We start from the raw sequence: 18,788 nt of genomic DNA on the forward strand, positions 1-18,788 counted from the left end.
GAGGAAAAAAACCAATGTCCTCTCTAGAAATGCATCTGACGAATCTGCCACATGCATCTGACGAAGTGGGTCTTTGCCCACGAAAGCTTATGCTCCTACACTTCAGTTAGTCTATAAGGTGCCACAGGACTCCTTGCCGCTCTCTAGAAATGTAATCTTTTTTATTATTATTATTCACTTATAATTAAATCCATAGGGAATAAATAAAGATTTCCAGGTTAGATCAGTTCTGCAGATTACTGTTTTAACTCTTTCTCTTACCTAGTTTGAATACATTTAGTCTTTAATTCGAACACTAGAATCCTGCAGTATTGCTTGAGAACATCACACAGGCCACCACAGAAAGAAGAAGAAGCCCTCTCCTTTCATGGTGTGGATATGAAAGGAGACTGTCCCTACTCTGGATTCTTGTTTAAATGAGCACAGAGTAGTTAGTTTTATTGCAATACATGTGCTGCTTGCAGTGCTGCTCAATAAACACATAGGCTGTGTCTACACTGGACCACTTATTCCGGAAAAGCAGCCGCTTTTCCGGAATAAGCTGCGAGCTGTCTACACTGGCCGCTTGCTTTTCCGGAAAAGCAATGACGATCTATTGTAAAATTGTCAGTGTTTTTCCAGAAAAACTGTGCTGCTCCCATTCGGGCAAAAGTCCTTTTCCGGAAAAACTGTTCCAGAAAAGGGCCAGTGTAGACAGCACAGTAGTCTTTCCCGCAAAAAAGCCCCGGTTGCGAAATGACAATCGGGGCTTTTTTCCGGAAAAGCGTGTCTACATTGGCCACGGACGCTTTTCCGGAAAAAGTGCTTTTCTGGAAAAACATCCTGCCAATGTAGACGCACTTTTTCCGGAAATACTTATAACGGAAAACTGTTCCGTTTTAAGCATTTCCGGAAAAGTCTGCCAATGTAGACGTAGCCATAGAATACATTTATGACCACAGATATGAACCAAATTTAAGGAGCATAGCTGCTATATTAATAGACTGCTCAAGAGGCAGCTGTCTACTGCATGGGCTAGCAAATATGTGAGAGAGCAAGACAGAATGAGATCATTCTGCTCATTAGTACTTCTACACAAATTGCTGATGCTTGCACTTTATAGGGAAAATATAATCCCTAATATTAGGATACAAATGTGACTGGTTTTTGGATTAAAATGAGTACAAATATTTTAGAAGTCTAAGCAGGGCCAACCAGGGTGTCATGGTCAGGGGGAAATCATGAGTGCTTAAATTGGCTAGGGCTTACTAGAGCTGAACCCTGGCACCTCTGAGCTCCTGGGTAGCAGCTTCCACTCTGCCACCACCCCAGCTGGAAGGCAGCACCACTGCCAGCAGCAGCACAAAATAAAGGGTGGCCATACCATTCTGTGGTGCTGGCATGGTATGTTATGGCCCTCAGAGCTACGCACCCGGTCAAAAGCTGACTAACTATGGCCATCATGATCAGGGACAAGGAGCAGCAAGGGCCTGAGGTTTGAGGCAGCAGGGTGTTCGTATGATGAGGAAAAGCCAGCAAAGGGGCAAGGGCACCAAAATACAAGTTCACCCAGGGTGCCATTTTCCCAAAGGCCAGCCCTGGTTCCAGGCCCAACAATGGGAGGTAGGGGTGGAGGAGGGGCAACTGCCTTGGGGCCCAGCAATTCAAAAGTGCCCAGAACTCTGGCTGCTTTTTTCATGGCACTATTCATTGGTATATCAACAAATATCTATTTTTACCTTGGCAGTCAGATATCCCCTACCCTTTCTTTTTCCCCCCACAGATGACAGTGCTTCAAAATGACCTGAATAGCTTTACAAGAAGAGAGGAAAACAGCATACTAAAGGCAGAAGTCATTAACACAATCATCTGTACCATCAAAAGATTATGCAGTTTTACAACACAGCACTCTTGAGGGGAAAAAACAACATCTATGAATTTCTATTCAACAGACCTCTGACATAGAGACATTTCCTTTTTCAATCTCTTGCTTGGTTCTCAAATTCTATAGAATATAAGGGCTTTCATGAAATCTAGTTGCTTGAGACTCAGTTCAGTTAGAAGTGAACTGGAAAATACAGCAGCTGCTGCAGCTGCAGTCATCTACCCACCAATCAAAATAGGTGTTTCATAGTTTTAGATTGGGACTTCTCACTCCTGGATGACCACAGAGAAGTAATAGCCAAGAATGATTTCATTCTCCTCTGTATCTCAGAATATGGTAATCATTTTTGACCAGACATGCCACAGTGATCCATGTTTTCATAATATCCATTCTGGGCAACTGAAATACACTGTACCCATAGGTAACCTTAAGGCCACCAATTGCCATTTCACCTGTGTGTGAAATAAAAGGTGTTGGTGATGGTCTACAGAGTCTTAAATGGTTTGGATATCAGCTATATCAGAGACCACTCAACTAAAGAAATATCACCTGATGGACATACTATCTAGAAGATATTGCTAAAGAGATGCTCAGATGCATTCAGGATAGGTAATTTCTGAGGGGCAAACTTTGCTTGAGAAATTCAATCCTCTTACCTTAGACTTTTTTCTGGGATACTTGAATACTGCTTCAACAGAAATTTAAATCTTTATTTGCCCTGAGTGATACCTCATCATTTGAAACCTTAAACTATTGAATGCAGACTACTTAGAAGAAACCAATAGAAAACAATAAGCTACTTGGCATGGTTGTAAGAAAACCATCCCCTTTTGACTTTAGTAATGCACATGCTGTTACCCCAATAATATTCTCACTGGAGACCACCCAGGGTTACATTAGAATGGGTTTATTTCCACTAAGTAAGACTAAAGAGGAGAAAGCAGCCACCAAAGGTTTAAACTAAAGAAGACAGAACTCTCTCTCTCTCTCTCTCTCACACACACACACACACACACACACACACACACACACACACACGCAAGCATACACGATTCCATTCATTCACTCATTCGCACCCATTCCTTCTTGCCCTCAGGCAATCACACACTTGCACAGACATATGGGTTGCAGAAGGAGCCAAGGCATGTGGATCCTGGAGGGTCTGTCTGCTCATCATGGCTGGGGAAGCTGGTCAGGAGGAGATACACTGGAGGGGAGCTTCTCAGGATCAGAGGAAGGAAAAAGAGAGAGTCTCACATGTGCTCCTTCTCTTTATATAGTGTCTGAATGGCCCCTGTGACTCATTCACCTTGTTATCCAGCAGAGAGCATGCCCAGACTGTGATGACTCATTGAAATGTGCTCCATTGTTCCCAGTCTTCTTCAAACACACTCTCACTCCATTCATTCAGGGGAGAATGCAGCTTAGGGAAAGCAAAGTGGCTGAAAGTTACAAAGATTACAAAGTTGCAGTTTATAGTACATTTGAGAGTTACACAGTTTACAAAGTTTGACAAAGATCACAATGAGTTACAGTTTAAAACCTTAAACCTTACAGTTTGATGTAGCTGCAGAAAATCCATGTATATAAATCAAGTAAGCTCAGGCAGAGGTTTTTTTATGCAACACGTGCCTAATTACCTGGTTTCTGATTCATTTTGATTTTCATACTGGATGAAATTCACTGCTGTGTGGTGGTCTGGATCAAGTCCTACAAACCATTTAGAAATCATCCTTAAACAGAGGACTTAATTGTTGAAACTTTTATTGGTGCAGTTATTGCATGAACCCATGACCCTCAGGCTATGTCTAGACTGCAAGCCTCTTTCGAAAGAGAGCGTCTAGACTGCACACGGAACTTTTGAAAGAGCAAGCCGCTTTTTCGAAAGAAAGCACCCAGTGAGTCTGGATGCTCTCTTTCGAAGAAGCCCTATTTACATTCAAGAATGCCTTCTTTCAAAAGAAGCATTTTTGAAAGAAGGCGTTCTTTCCTCGTGAAATGAGGTTTACCGCCGTCAAAAGAAAAGCCGCGTTCTTTCGATTTAATTTCGAAAGAACGCGGCTGCAGTCTAGACACAGGTGAAGTATTTTCGGAAAAAGGCTACTTTTCCCGAAAAAACCCCTGAGTCTGGACACAGCCTCAGGGAAAACCAGTATGTCACCTTCAACTGATTGCTTAGACCTTGTTCTGGCCCTCTTCACAGATATACCTTTCACCCAATGTATGCTTTGATTTGCCTTGAAAGCAACTTGAAATAGCTGTGAAATAAATTATATTTTTCTGAATTATAACAAGACCCTCACAATTTGGTAAATTTTTTAATGTAATTCAGCTGTTATAAAAGGGGCCATTAAATGAAAGTAATGGAAAAGGAGTGTAAAACATCCAATGGATTCTCCTTTGATCAATTGCGCTTTTCAAATTTTTGTGTTGAATCCAAGAACGTCAGTGGGAACTGATCTCAGTAGGAAAAGTTATTTTCCCTAAGAAATCTTAGGCCTTTCATATAATGACAAAGTGACAAAGGATTTCCCCTGCCCCTCTTGAATTTATAAGTTGAAATTTCACAAGATCAAGACATAAGAAAAGAGACTACAAACACATTGCAAGTAGCAGAAAAGTTCAAATGGGGGATATGCATTTGCAACCTTCTCTAAAATTCAGCTCTTCATTGAAGGGAAAGGAAGAAAAAGAAAATGTAGCTTCAGTCCCTTTGTCAGAAAACTTGTGTAGGGTCCCAGACATTTAGTTATGGAAGTGCAAAAGGGGAAAAAAGATAGAGAATCTTCCACAGAACATTGTCTGATACCCAATGATCTTTTAAAACTCCTTAGGCTTTAAAGGTTGGACAGTACTGAGTATCAAAGACCTGATAAAACACCAGAGACAACTGTCTCTTCTGTAATGTTGGGACATAATTTTCCTTCAAATTTATTGGACAGAAAATTGGATTTTTCATTTAACAGAAAATTGGACTGAACATTTCATTTTCAATTGAAAAAAGCAACCTCCTAAAACCAAAATATTTAAACTGAGAAGAGAATATATTTCTCTCTAAATATCTTAGCACAGTAGAGTTCAATTTCCTCATGTTCTCACTGTGTTCTATGAGAAAGGACTTTCAATCCCTCATGATTTACCAGAGGAAGAGGTGACGGTGATCAGGGAGACCCACAATACCTGTGCCAGCACTGCTTCTGTCTCCTCCACTGGTGCCTGTAGCCAGACAGAGTGCCTGAGCATGAATGCCTCTGCCCAGATCCTGGTGTGGTTTTGCAGGGACTGTGGCTTGCAATTCCCACTTACTGATATCCAGGCCGAGGAGATCATCCAATGCAAAAGGTGCCTGCTGGTGGTATCTCTCAGGCAGCAGGTGGGAGAGCTACAGGAAGAGGTGGCTAGGTTGAGAAGCACCCGCATCCATGAGAAATTCCTGGACCGTGTTCATGAGGAGATAGCTGAGGTAGCTGTCCTGGTACACAGGACTGCGGACACACTACTGGTGAAGGAGGAGACAGCTCAGGGTGGACACTGGCAGCTGGTTACTTCTGGCAGCAGGTACTGCTCCCCCCCTGCTCTGAACCCTCCTGCCGTGGTACTAGGAAACCGTTATGCTCTTCTTTATACAGGAGATAAGGAATCACCCCTTACAACAGAAGAGGAGAAGCCTCTTACCCCCAAGGCTGGGAGGTCTGCTGCCACCCCTGAGAATAGGAAATGTAGGGTAGTGGTGGTCGGAGACTCTCCTCTGAGGGAGACAGAGGCACCCATCTGTTGCCCTGATGTTTCATCTCGGGAGGTATTCTGTCTGCCGGGGTCCAGTATCCGAGATGTTACAGAGGCATTGTCAAGGATTATCTGGCCCTCTGACTACTACCACGTTCTACTTATCCACGTGGGCACAAATGATACTGAGAGGTGTGACATTGAGTGGATCAAAAGCGACTACAGGGCTCTGGGAGTACGGGTGAAAGAGTTTGGAGAGCAGGTGCTATTCTCTTCGAACCTTCCTGTCAAAGGTAGGGGCCCGGGCAGAGACAGGTGCATCCTGGAGGTGAATGCCTGGCTGTGAAGATGGTGTCGCCAGGAGGGCTTTGGCTTCCTCGACCATGGGATGCTATTCCTGGAAAGACTACTAGGCAGAGATGGCATTCACATTTAAAAGAGGGGAAAGACCTTATTTGGGCTCACACTGGCTAACCTAATGAGGAGGGCTTTCAACTAGGTTCAATGAAGACAGGGGAGCAAAGACCACGGGTAAGTGGAGAACATGGAGACCTGGGAGATGAGTCGGAAATTGGAGGGAGCGTGGGTTATAATGGCAGAGAGAAAGGAGGCAAAACTGGAAGGCAAGGTCAAATCAGGATCTTAGATGCCTATATACAAACTAGCCAATTAGCCCATCATAAGATGGGATTTTCAGGTCTCTCCTCCATGTTGGTTTTCTCTCCTGAGCCTCCGGTCTCTCGCTCCATCTCTATTTCTCTCTCTCTCTCTCCTCCTCCTCCTCCTACCTTTCCCTCTCTCTCTCTCAGCTCTCCTCTTCTCTGTCTCCTGCCTCTCTCTCCATCTCTCTCTTTCTCTTCTCTTCCCCCTCCTGCCTCTCATTCGGGGGACCGCAGCATCCAAACGGTCACTTGCACCACTTGCTCCCATGCGGCAGTTTGGCTGAGCGGTGCAGAAGTCAGCCGAGCGCCATGGCGGGAGGCGAAGAGGGACAGTGACGTTCACGGCCAGAGGGCAGGGCCTGGAGCCGCTGTCACACTGCACGTCACTGCCCCACCCCCGTTCGCCTCCCACTGTGGCGCTCGGCTGACTTCTTCACCACTCAACCAGGCCACTGTGGGGCAGCAAGCAGCCATTTGGGCTTCCCCGTGGTGGCCCGGCTGAGCGGTGCAGAAGTCAGCCGAGCACCATGGCAGGTGGCGAAGGGGGGCGAGGCGGTGATGTACATGGCCAGGACCCACCCCCTGGGCATGTAAGTCACCGCCCCGCCCCACCCCCTTTTCCCTTCCACCGTGGCACTCGGCTGACTTCTGTGCAACTCAGCCAGGCCACCGCAGGGGAGGAAGTGGCGCAAGCAGCCATTTGAGCCCCGCACTCCCCATGCAGCATGGGCTGCCCAGAGGGAACAGACAGCATTTCGAGCAACAGCTCTGCCCAGAGAGAACAGCCAGCATTTCAGGTAACAGCGCCCCCCAGAGGGAACACCCAGCATTTTGGTGTTACAGACTCACAGACACTGGGTTACTATATATATGATAATGCGAGAAGTATGGGTAATAAGCAGGAAGAACTGGAAGTGCTAATAAATAAGCACAATTATGACATTGTTGGCATCACAGAAACTTGGTGGGATAATACACATGATTGGGATGTTTGTATAGAAGGGTACAGCTTGCTCAGGAAGGATAGACAGGAAGCCTTTGTCGACCGCTCCGGTATCTCTAGTCATCTGTTCAGCTTGTTTCTTTGGTGCCAATGCAATCAATATACCAGGCACTGGATAAAAAGGAAGAAAGAAAAGGGAAGCTATCATGGGAAATTTTACAGTTTAGTGAAACAGACTTCTTTACGTTCAGTTTCATGATACTTCAGTAACATACTGACTTTGCATTTTGTTTGTAAGCTCCTCAAGCAGAGGGTTCTGTTCTTTGCTTGGCATAGTAAAGATACTCTAATGTGCCAGACAAACTAATAGATGCTATGTGGATTAAAGTAAAATAACACCATTGTTACCGATGTGGAAGGGAAAGAGAGATGGCACAAAACTGTCATCCTGCACTAACTGTTAACAAGGCTTCTTTTCTTCTTCTACTTTCAGGTAGGAATAAGAGATCCTCCAGAAAAGGGCTTTATTCCGGAGGATCGCGCCAGTCTAGATGCTTTTTTCCGGCTTTTCCCCAAGCCGGAAAAAAAGTGGCGGACATGTTTATTTAAATCCGCAGGGAATATTTAAATCCCCCGCGGATTTCCCTATTCTGACTTACCTGATTTGCATCCCTTTTCCGGAATTTGGGGCCAGTGTAGACGTAGCCATGGGGTTCTGCTATCAGTATACAAAGAAAGAAGAGTAGGAGGCACCAAAAAGACCAAAAGAAGGTCTATGCAGTAGAAAGGAGAGGAACTTCTCTCTTTCTGTCTCTTTGAAAAAGGCCTGTTCCTTCCCTTTCGACATGTACAAAGTGGTCCACTTCGGAATGTCTTTGTCCTGACCTGGGCAGTGGTTCCACCAAGAGCAGTCTTAAGGGCAAAAAATGAAAGAAGCTGCACCAGTGAGGCAAAAATAGATGAAGAAATAGTATGAACAAAACAGCCCAGAGGCCACATACACATGCCAGTAAGCAACAATACCTTTGTGGGCTATGACTCTATTGTTGTGCTTCATTGTAATGTTGCCACACAAGCTGCATGTGTATATATATATATATATATATATATATATATATATATATATATATATATATATATATATATATATATATATATATACACACACACACTAAATGCTGTTATTGGGACAAGAAACCCATCAAAGCGGCTGATTGTAACTTTGCGGGATCACCCCTCTGTAACAAATATCCCAGATTTGTCAGATGATGAGCATTTTCCTAAAGTATCAGAAGGAAAAGCTTAACCTTAATAAATCACCAGTTACTATTTCCCCTTTCTGATTTTCTGGGTTACTCTAACCTGTTGGGAGAAATGGTGCTAGAGCATGACACCTACCATTCTTTCTCTTTCTTCCCCTCCGCCTTCCATTAATACTAATGTGAGCCTCTCTGCATCCAGCTTTGAGAGCAGGCACCAGTCCACTTTTGCCATTCCATTATCCCCCAACAACCAAATTTTCTGCTTTCTTCATCAGCATGATCATTGCCATTGAAAAACGCAATCTAGAATAATCTGTATCAGCAGAAACTGTATTAACGTTCAATACCTTTCAGTATTTTCAAGCAAAGACCAAACACAATTACTTTTGCTCCACAGGGAAAACTATTTATACAGCTAATTGGAGAGATAAGGTGGATCTGCAGCCTTTATCAGTCATGAAGATTCTGCATATATGCAGGCTGATTAGATTCTGCTCATCTGAAATATGATAGCCCATAGAAGGTCAGCCTTTTCAGGAACTATTCTGTCTGCATAGAAATTATCAGAGTATTCAAATGGGGAAAAAGTTTATATTTGGCAAATTGTTACATGCTATACTATTGATATGTGTATAGGCATAAATTCATATCTAAAATACCTGCCTTTAACAGGTAATGGAAGTAGTTGTCTAGATAGATGGTCCTATATATTTTCTGCCTTGACCCTTTCTCCTGTGGGATTGCTAATTCTTCACATAAGGTGTATCTACACTGCAATGTTCTTTCGAGATAACTATCATTATTTCAAAATAACAACGCAAGTATCTACACAGCCATTGCATTATTTTGAAATCATTTCAAAATAACAGACAGCTTATTTCAAAATCTGTAAACCTCATTCTACGAGGAATAATGCCTATTCTGAAATAACTGATTTGAAAGAAGGCGTGTGTGGATGCTCCACTGCTGCTATTTCAAAATAGCTCCTCACCAGGGCTATTCTAAATTATTCCTCCCCAATGCCTCCTGGGACTCTAAATAGAGATAGCTCATCTACATTAGGGAAGCTTGCCTCGGAGTAATTTTGAGGCTTTCCTGCAGTGTAGATGTACGTTTAGTGTCACTGACAGAACCTGTGCATCAGTCCTGTATTGTGCTCACCTCAGCAAAAGGGAAAAATCCTTAAGTACACTGAGCAATTTGCATAAAATCCTGGGATCATGGCTATAAGGCAGACAGGGCTAGAACATGGGCATCTTAAGACTAGCTTCTTGATTACTGACCACATAGAGAGAGAGAGAGAGAGAGAGAGAGAGAGAGAGATTACATCAAAATTCAGAGCAAGTTGTCAACAAAGAGCAGTATAAGAATGCCCATTGGTAATGACTAAAAATTTACAACTTAATATTATTGATAATTGACATGATGATTAATAATAACGTAAATACAACGTTGTACTCACATATATGTAATGGGACTTCTGCTGCTGCATCTTTTTGCACATTTTTTCGAAGTTTACATCATAACTGGTCAAATTCAGGTTCATGCAGCATTCAAGCTAAATGAGTAATTATGCATTTTGAAATTTTTGAAATTTTCATTTTAATTTAAAAAGTTGCATGTACTTTGGGAATGATAAAAGAGCCATATTTGGTTCCACAATGAACCATATTTGACTCGAGAGCTGTAGGTTGTAGACCCTGTAGTTGCTCATATCATGTCAAAAGGGTCTGTATGCTGTAAGACACACTAGCATACAGTAAAAAACAACTAATAGTGTAGCAGCACCTTAAAGACTAACAAAACAAGTAGATGGTATAATGAGCTTGAAGTAGGTTGTACACACGAAAGCTCATGATACCATCTACTTATTTTGTTAGTATTTAAGGTGATGCTACATTATTTGTTGTTTTTCCAGTTACAGACTAAATTTAGCTAGTCCTCTTAAGCTTTTTAGCATAAAGTAGACAGTGTCGCTGTCGCAGTATTAGTCTCAGCATATGAGAGTCATAAGGCAAGAGAGGGAATATATTTTACTGTACGAACTTCTGCAGGTGGAAGAAAGGAGCTTTGAGCAGCACAGATGGAAACTGGAAACTGCATCTCAAAAGCTTGTATCTTCCACCTGCAGAAATGGATCCAGTAAAACACACTGCTCATCCACGTTGTGTCACTATTGTCAGAGGGCATCCAAAGTTGAAATTTCTTTCACTCAGGCCAAAGGTGGTTCTGCCTCATTTATGCCCTCCCAGTACACAATGAAGTCATTTAAACAAGATATCCTTGTTTATAAATTCAGCAAAATTAGCAGATGTTTCTTAATTTAGCCTTCAATACACTAGCAAAGTTTCTTTTGAGTTTTGGTATATACAGTAAATATGAATTTTTCTGATATATGCATTCAAGAAATAGGTTTTAAAAACATGTAATTATTTTCATCATTAATTCTGAAGCAAAAAATAGACATATGGCTGACACCTACCTTTAGACACTTGTACAATATCAATAAGCTTTCCCACAAAATATTAAGTAATTGTAAGATATGAAGCTTATAAAAGGAATTTCTCTTGTACTAAATCATTTACTCTGTGAAATCCTAGGTATTTCTCATCTTTACTCTTCTCAAATTGCATCATTCGTTTTGTTCACTTATTAATATTTTTTCCCAGGTTTCAGTGAATTACAAAATGTTGCCAGGTGGTTTCTGGCTATCTTGTCAGGAGAGCACAGTACATATTTATAATCATTTCCTCCCTGCAAGTAGAACCAAAAATCTAAGGATAAAAGCAGTTTGCCATCCTGCGTCTATTCTGACAATATAATCCCAGAACAAATCAATATTCTGTAGAGTAACCTGTGATGCTCTGGGGTGTGCAGATATATATTTGATTGTTCTGCATATTCTGTTAAGTCCTGGCAATATGATCTGTACAGCATTGAGCACAGAGTAAAAGGCAGTCCCTGTCCCAAGGAATCCACAATCTTATGTTATTACCAATTAAGAACATTTTGAGGAAAGCTACTTGGTGAGCTACAAATGGCTGATACTAGGTGGCAACCACACTACTTGTGTTATTTAGTATTGGATGTAATAACTACAACACTTCAAGAGCTGGCACTTAGAACTGAAGAGATGTTAAAGGAAGTAAAACTTTCCACAAAATGTAAACACCCTGAACTTCCTATTATTTGCATGATTTTCAATTATACCAAAACTCAATTTTTTTAGATAGAATAGTTTACATGTATTGCAGAAGATTGTACAGCAAGGGCCTTCACTGCAGTACAAGATTAAACAAATATGGCTAGCATGTTCCTGCACATTCATTAAAACATTAATTATGCAACTCCTACTCTGGTTTGAGCTTTTCTTGAAACTCTTGGTTCTGGTTGAAACTTCACTAAAGTCACTGTAAAGATTCCTACTAGCACCAATGGGTCCAGATTAAATGTCTAAAAATGTTATGAAAAGAGCGTATAGTGATACGAAAAGAAAAATAATGGACATTGAATTTTGATTGACGATGCTCTTTCACTGAAGCTGTAACACATGATAAAGCTACTACATTATTTTTATGTTCTCCTTAAGGAGATTGCTAGGCGAAAATACTCTTCTTTTATTTTAAATTCTGATTGAACTACCATTGATACTCTCTCACTGAGACTCTCACAACTCTCTCATTATTTTTAAATGCATACCTGAGGTTAGAAGAACTAATTACAATTGTAATAATTTAGAACTTAAGAAAATTAAAATTATACAATGAAACCATTTCAGTTCTGTCTTTCATAAGAAAAAAGTGCATTTCTTTTAATGCATTTGTTTAAATGGGCTATCTTTAAAACCTTGCCTAAACTTTTTAGAAGATGAAGGGAAAAAAATTATTGATGAGTTTCACAGAAAAAAAAATTCAACAAATTAATCTTCCATTAATTCTTAATAAGATCCAAGGTAATATTTTCAAAAGTGCCTAAGTATTTTAGGGTCTAAAATCCCCTTTTTAAAATTCATATATATGAATACGTCTACACTACAGCACTATTTTGGGATACTTCCCATATCCTGAAATAGTTATTTCATGTCCTGAGACCATACCCATAATTTCAAAATATCTTTCGAAATAATGGGCGTGCTATTTCGACATCTCTGTAAACTTTATTCCACAAGGAGTAAGGGATATTTCAGAATAGTGATTTATTTTGAAATTTGGCAGTGTACAGACAGTGCCAAATTACAAAATAAGCTATTTTGAAATACACTCAAACTAAGTTATACAATTTGCATAGCTCAAATTGTGCAGCTTATTTTGAGCTAAGGATGCAATGTAGACATAGTCACACAACCCTAAATTAATTAAAATGTACTTTGGCTGCTAAATGACTTGGTTGCTTTGACAAAAAATGGAATTAATGCTCCTGTATCACTTAGGGCATGTCTACACAGCAAGGCTAAAGCCGAAATAAGCTACACAACTTGAGTTACATTAATTTCGTAGCTTAAGTCAAAATAGCTTAAGAAATCAGTTTTTTTCCTTTGTCAACACAGCAGGAAGTCTGAAAAAGAGCACTCTTCTTCCGACTTCCCTTACTCCTCATAAAATGAGGGATACTGTAGTCAGAGTAAGGAGTCCTCTAGCTTGACATTATTTTGACATGTTGAAATAACAGTTTGCTGTTTAGACATGGACTATGTTATTTCAGAATAACGTTAGTCATTCCAAAATAACACTGCTATGTAGTACCCTGAGACACTAAATAATTTAAACCCTTATTCCATAAACATAGATCCTTCCTGAAAACTTGCACGTGGACTGAAGAAAGCTACCTGCATCAAGAGCCTATGGCCCAAATCATATTTCCATTATCCTCGACAACAAAACTCCCAAAGACTTCAAGTAGAACGAGGATTTGACCATTTATCTTTTAAATAACTGGTCAGATTTTTTGAATCACATATGGGAAAATAGATTTTTAATCCTATACTTCTATCTATATGTTTCCCTGGGAATGTTGGATTTTAGACACTCTCTTTCACACACACACACACTTTGTAATTTGAATTTTGGCCAGGACTAACATTTCCTTATGAACATATCATCCTATTACATTGCTCTTGTCTTCAGAACCACATTGTGCAGGTTACCAAGACATGTGAGCAGCTCTGTCTCCCTAAAGACAAAGAAGACCTGATTCAAATCCAGAAAAGTCAGTAGAAAGACTCCCATTGATTTCAGTAGGCTTTGGATCAGACTCATAATGAATATTTTATAAAGTATGGCCTCCAATAAATTAAGTCAGATTTCTTACTAATTCCTGTTTCAGTTCCAACCCCAAGGAACAATTATGAATAAATTACAGTTTCAGACCCCTGCTGTCATTGCTGCTTTGGATGCTCCTGCTAATTTACCAACTGAAGAGGACTGAATTCATTTTCAGAAATGAGTCTCTTCCAGTCCCTCTTGAACTGTTTTTTATTTCAATATTGTCTGTTGTTCAGCATTTTATTATATCATAAAGAATTAATATACACTGCATCATGTGTGAGAATACCATCATTTACTTTCAAGTATCTATTGACTACATGATGCCACAATAAAATCCAGTCAAATTTTCAAGTACATTAAGAGAATAGCTAGCATGTTATACAGCTAACATTTTCTAACCCCATTAGCCACTTTATATGGTACTTATAAACTGCACATGATAGATTTGTAATTGGTGGGCAGGACCAAGACCTTAATGTACATCTGTACCATTGTAGTCAGGAAAATATATTGTACTCTGGTCAACAGTATGATGGTCACAGATGCAACACTTGTCCAAATATATTCCCTTTTTGTTACCTAAACCTCCGCTCATGGTTTGCCTTTATTCCTCAGCCTTACCCATTTCTTTTAATAGTAACATCTTGTGGCTGGTAAATAAAACAGCACAATCCCTTCTACTCTTCTCCTATAGATTAGAAAATATCATATACAATAATAAATTTACCCAGAGAAAACTTTTTTTAATGTTAGCAATGAATAGGGAATGATGTTTAGAATGTGCAGGCAAGTTTAGACTAAGTTTCATTAATGCTAAAATGACAACAAGTAGTCCTATAGCTTAAGAACATAAGAACATAAGAATGGTCATACTGGGTCAGACCTAAGGTCCATCTAGCCCAGTATCCTGTCTGCCGACAGTGGCCAATACCAGGTGCCCCTGGGGGAGGAATCACAACAGGTAACCCTCAAGCGATCTCTGCAATGTCACCCACTTCCAGAGAAACAGAGGGTAGGGGCACCATTCCTACCTATTCTGGCTAATAACCATTGATGGATCTAACCTCCATGAATCTATCTAGCTCTTTTTTGAACCCTGTTAAAGTTCTAACCTTCACCGTATCCTCTGGCAAGGAGTTCCACAGTTTGACTTATGTGCCGAGCGAAGGAAAACTTCTTTTTGTTTGTTTTAAAACTGCTGCACCGTAGGGTATTTCTGGTAAACCTCTTTCTACAAGGCAGAAGCCTTTTTCCAAAAGAGCTCAGACTAACATGGCTACCCTTCTGAGACTTTTATGCTGAAATGGTTATTGTTTTCTAATTGACAGAGTAAGACTATTGTAACATGATGATTAAAACATAATTATGTAAATCATTGTTATTACCATTGTTATATAATTGCAACAAATCTTGTATAAAATGTGCCAAGTAAGGTATCTCTGGAAAAGTTATGATGTGCATAATAGGATAATCATATTTGTGTGCATGTATCATTTCTGTATTTGAAATTAAAATGAATATTGACCAAGTACCTATATTTCAAATGTGTTTGCCATTTCACCTGTGTGTGAAGGATCGAGGTCTGGTTGGGCTCAGTTTGGAGAGGGATGCAGGTCTGCTCTAGTTCAGGAGTTTGGTCTAGGGAGAGATGCAGGTCATGTCTAGTTTGGTCTGGGGAGGGAGGTGGATATGGTTCAATTTGGAGAGTTGGGTGTGGTCTTTTGGGGGCCACAGTTGGTCCTGATCCTAGTCTCTGTGCCTCTCTGCCTGAGGGGAAAGGACTAGCAAGGCTAGTATGAATTATGACACTGTAAATACAATGTATTACAGTTTATAATTTTTTTTAAAAAATGTAAAAATGTAATTCAAGCCCTGGTAGTTAATATGAGTAATGGGGGGATTAACTAATAATAATAGTAATAGTGTGGTCTATCGCTTTTAGTGGCAGCCGCACATGGCTGTTGGTTTGGCCAGCTTTAGTTTTTGGTAGCACTTTCCCTACCTCGGCTTAACTGCTGCTCTCATGCCCTCTTGTTATGCAGCCCAAGCAGGGAATGTGACCTTGATGCAGAAAGCTCCGACATTGCTCCTTGGTCCCTCATCAGAAATTCTGAGGAGCCTGTGGTGCTGAGGAGCAGCAATCCCAGACAGAGTGAGCAGCAATGACAGCTGCTTCATGCATACAGGTCAGTTTCCCTACCTGTGTGCAGGAGGGAAGCAGGGGTTAGGAGTGAAGGCGTGTAGGGATTAGGGGTGCAGGAGAGGGAAGCTCACTGGTCCTGGGGCAATGGGAGGCACCACATCCACTGGGCACCAGAATGAAAATTTGCCCAGGGTGCCATTTTCCTTAAGGCCAGCCTGCAAGTAGTCAGGGGGTATGGATCAGAGCTGGGGTTTTTTAACTGCACTGTAGACATACTTATAGACCAGAAGGACTTCTCAGTACTTAAAGTTAAGCACACATTTAAGTGCTTAGCTAGAATAGATACAGGAGAAAACTTCTAAAAAAATATTCCTTTACATATAACTACCCACAATTAACAGCTCTTTCATTAAGTTGGCAGCATACTACCATTTTAGTAAGTCTAGGGAAAACAGGGACTGACACACACACACAAAATATCCCTCTTGCAACATCCCCTCCCTGCATCCACAATGAAATCACTATGTGTGTGTCACAACCCCAGTGTAACAACTCTAATCCTAGGCCAGAATCAAGGTCCAGACAACGGTGGGAGATAAACTGACCTGCATCCATTTCACAATCGCAGCTCCTGTCCCACAGGATTGGGCCTGGCTCCCTGCACTGAGTACTGTGACCCAGTACATGGGCTGATAGTGCTACTCAGCTTTGGTCCACCTGATCATCCATCACGGCCTCTCTTCTGCCCTGGGCCAAAAGAAACAAAGTGCATGTTTGTGTTGGGCCCCACCAGCCATCTGGAACCTTCCAGTGAGCCACTGGTGGGATGGGAACCACAGTTACACACACATAACTACAGTGTGTGCAAAGGACAGACATCATAGTTCATATATTATGTATAGAAATGGCCAGAGATTCAGTCTCTTTTCAGTTCTAGCAGCACAAAGGTAAGCTATGCAAATCCCATCTTCCCAAGTGGAAACTCCCCTTGGACTGAGTTCTTCAGCAAAGAGCCAGTTTCCCGAGTATTACCCCCAACCCTTCAATGGCCCTGTTTTCCATGGCATGAATGGGATCAAATAGCTGCATGGTCAAAACATTTCTGGGCTCTGACTTGGAAAAGGCCCCAAAGCACATAGTTCATGCTCTGAATTACGCCAGGCCCAGGGGTAAGTGAAGAATTGTCCCTCTGCACCCAGTATCTTCAGTGGAAGCTCTAGATCACTGAGTACAAATACACCTTTAAATGTATTATTTCCATTCTTATTAAAGAGAGCCAAACACATTTTTGTATATTCCCAAGAAATAAACATTTAGACAGCCTCCTTTCCCACAAAAATAAAATCAGATTTTGAAAAGTGTGTGTAGCCTTGTGTAGGCTACTGAAGCATGATAGCCAGATGGAAACATTAATTAAATTAGTCTACTGTAGAAGTCACTGTGTGTGGTTATTTTTCTTTAGAAAACATTTTCTCCTTATTGTATTTTAAAAAGAGAGGAGAATACAAAGGCAGATCATCCTAGTTAACAGTATAAAGCAATTATAAGTGATACTTGGCCAGATACTGTTCTTATTTGTAGCAGTCTAATTCAAAGTAACAAAAAGTACATGCAGTAGCATAGACTCCTACACTCATATGGTTCATTGAAAACAGTGGGATTCTGGATGAGCACAAACTATCACATCTACTGCAGGAATTAAAATTGTGCAACAGTGCAGAATTCATCCTTCTGTTTCCTAGAGCAGTGGTTTTCAACCTGCAGACTCTGGACACCGGGGGGTCTGCAGATTATATTGAAGATTTCCAAAGCTGTCCGCACCTCCATTTGATATTTTCTAGGGATCCACAAAGGAAAAGAAAAAAGGCTGAAAAACACTACCTAAGGCCTTGTCTATACTTATGCAGAGATCAACACTCCAGAGATCAATCTTCCTGGGTTCAATATAACAGATCTAGTAAGGACCTCCTAAATTGACCACTGAAAGTGCCCCTGTCAACTCCAGTACTCAACAGAGTCATGAGGAATAATGGAAATTGATGGGAGGGTGTCATGGCTCCTTCCCCACTCTGGCACGATAAAAATACAGAAGTGGAGGCAGGCTTTGGTATAAAACTTCCCCAAAAATCTTAAAATCCTAGATTTTGGGAATAAAACTTCTGCTGCCACCACCCAAAATTAATAATGAAATTAGGGGAAAGATCATTTGGGAAATCTCACCCTAAAATAAAAATCAGGGCACACAATTAACCAATGCCAGGTTAATAAAAAGAAAAGAGAAACTTTTATTATTACAACAATATTCCTGTTACAATCATAATAACTAGATAGAAAGGTAATAAAATATACTCATGGAGAACTCCATGGGCCTAGAACTTAGTTACAAAGAAAGCCAAAACATCTTTTACACAGAGTACAGACATCAGACCCCATACTCAAACCATAAAACAAGAAACCTAATAGATTTATCTAAACTTTACCCTACTTACAGAAAGTGAAGAAAGAGTCTTTTCTTGGAAGAAGACACAGTGTTTGTCCCCCTCAATAGCTGGAAAGAACTCACAGAGACAAAGGAGGGAAAAACCCAAATTCCTTTGTCCCAGTTTGAAATTCCTACCTACATTCCTATCCGCCACTCAACCTGGCTAGGTGTAGTTAACCCCTTAGTCCCCAGGCTGCTGGCTAACCCTCATAATCATGACAGAGGATTTCTTCCGTCCCCTGCATTGGGAACACCTCAGAAATTCTACTTAAGGTATGTTGACTCCAGCTATGCAATTCTCTTATATCTTAAGTCAACGTTCTCCAGTGTGCACCTCGCCTTAGGAATCTGAAAGCAATAAGATCAAGCACATTGTTAAAGTGTGATTCTGTGCTTCCTATTTTCTGTGGGAAGAGAAATACCAAATTGGCATTTAAAGATG

The 18,788-nt window shown here is 40.8% G+C and overlaps 1 long non-coding RNA gene across 4 annotated transcripts in view; it reads right to left on the reverse strand.

Annotated features, from left to right (window-relative positions):
• Window positions 1–18,572, reverse strand: part of LOC102445745 (uncharacterized) — a 180,106-nt gene extending 161,534 nt beyond the window's left edge. For 3 of the 4 annotated variants that reach the window (XR_012897834.1, XR_012897832.1, XR_012897831.1), the window contains exons 1-3: window positions 18,354–18,572; window positions 16,470–16,611; window positions 9,920–10,015 (exon numbers count right to left, since the gene is read on the reverse strand). This is a non-coding gene — a long non-coding RNA (uncharacterized LOC102445745). The remainder of the gene's footprint in view (window positions 1–9,919; window positions 10,016–16,469; window positions 16,612–18,353) is intronic. The other variant, XR_012897833.1, reaches the window with a different exon arrangement.
• Between the last annotated feature and the right edge of the window lie 216 nt (window positions 18,573–18,788).

The sequence above is a fragment of the Pelodiscus sinensis genome, chromosome 1, assembly GCF_049634645.1.
Source record: "Pelodiscus sinensis isolate JC-2024 chromosome 1, ASM4963464v1, whole genome shotgun sequence".
NCBI lineage: Eukaryota > Metazoa > Chordata > Testudines > Trionychidae > Pelodiscus > Pelodiscus sinensis.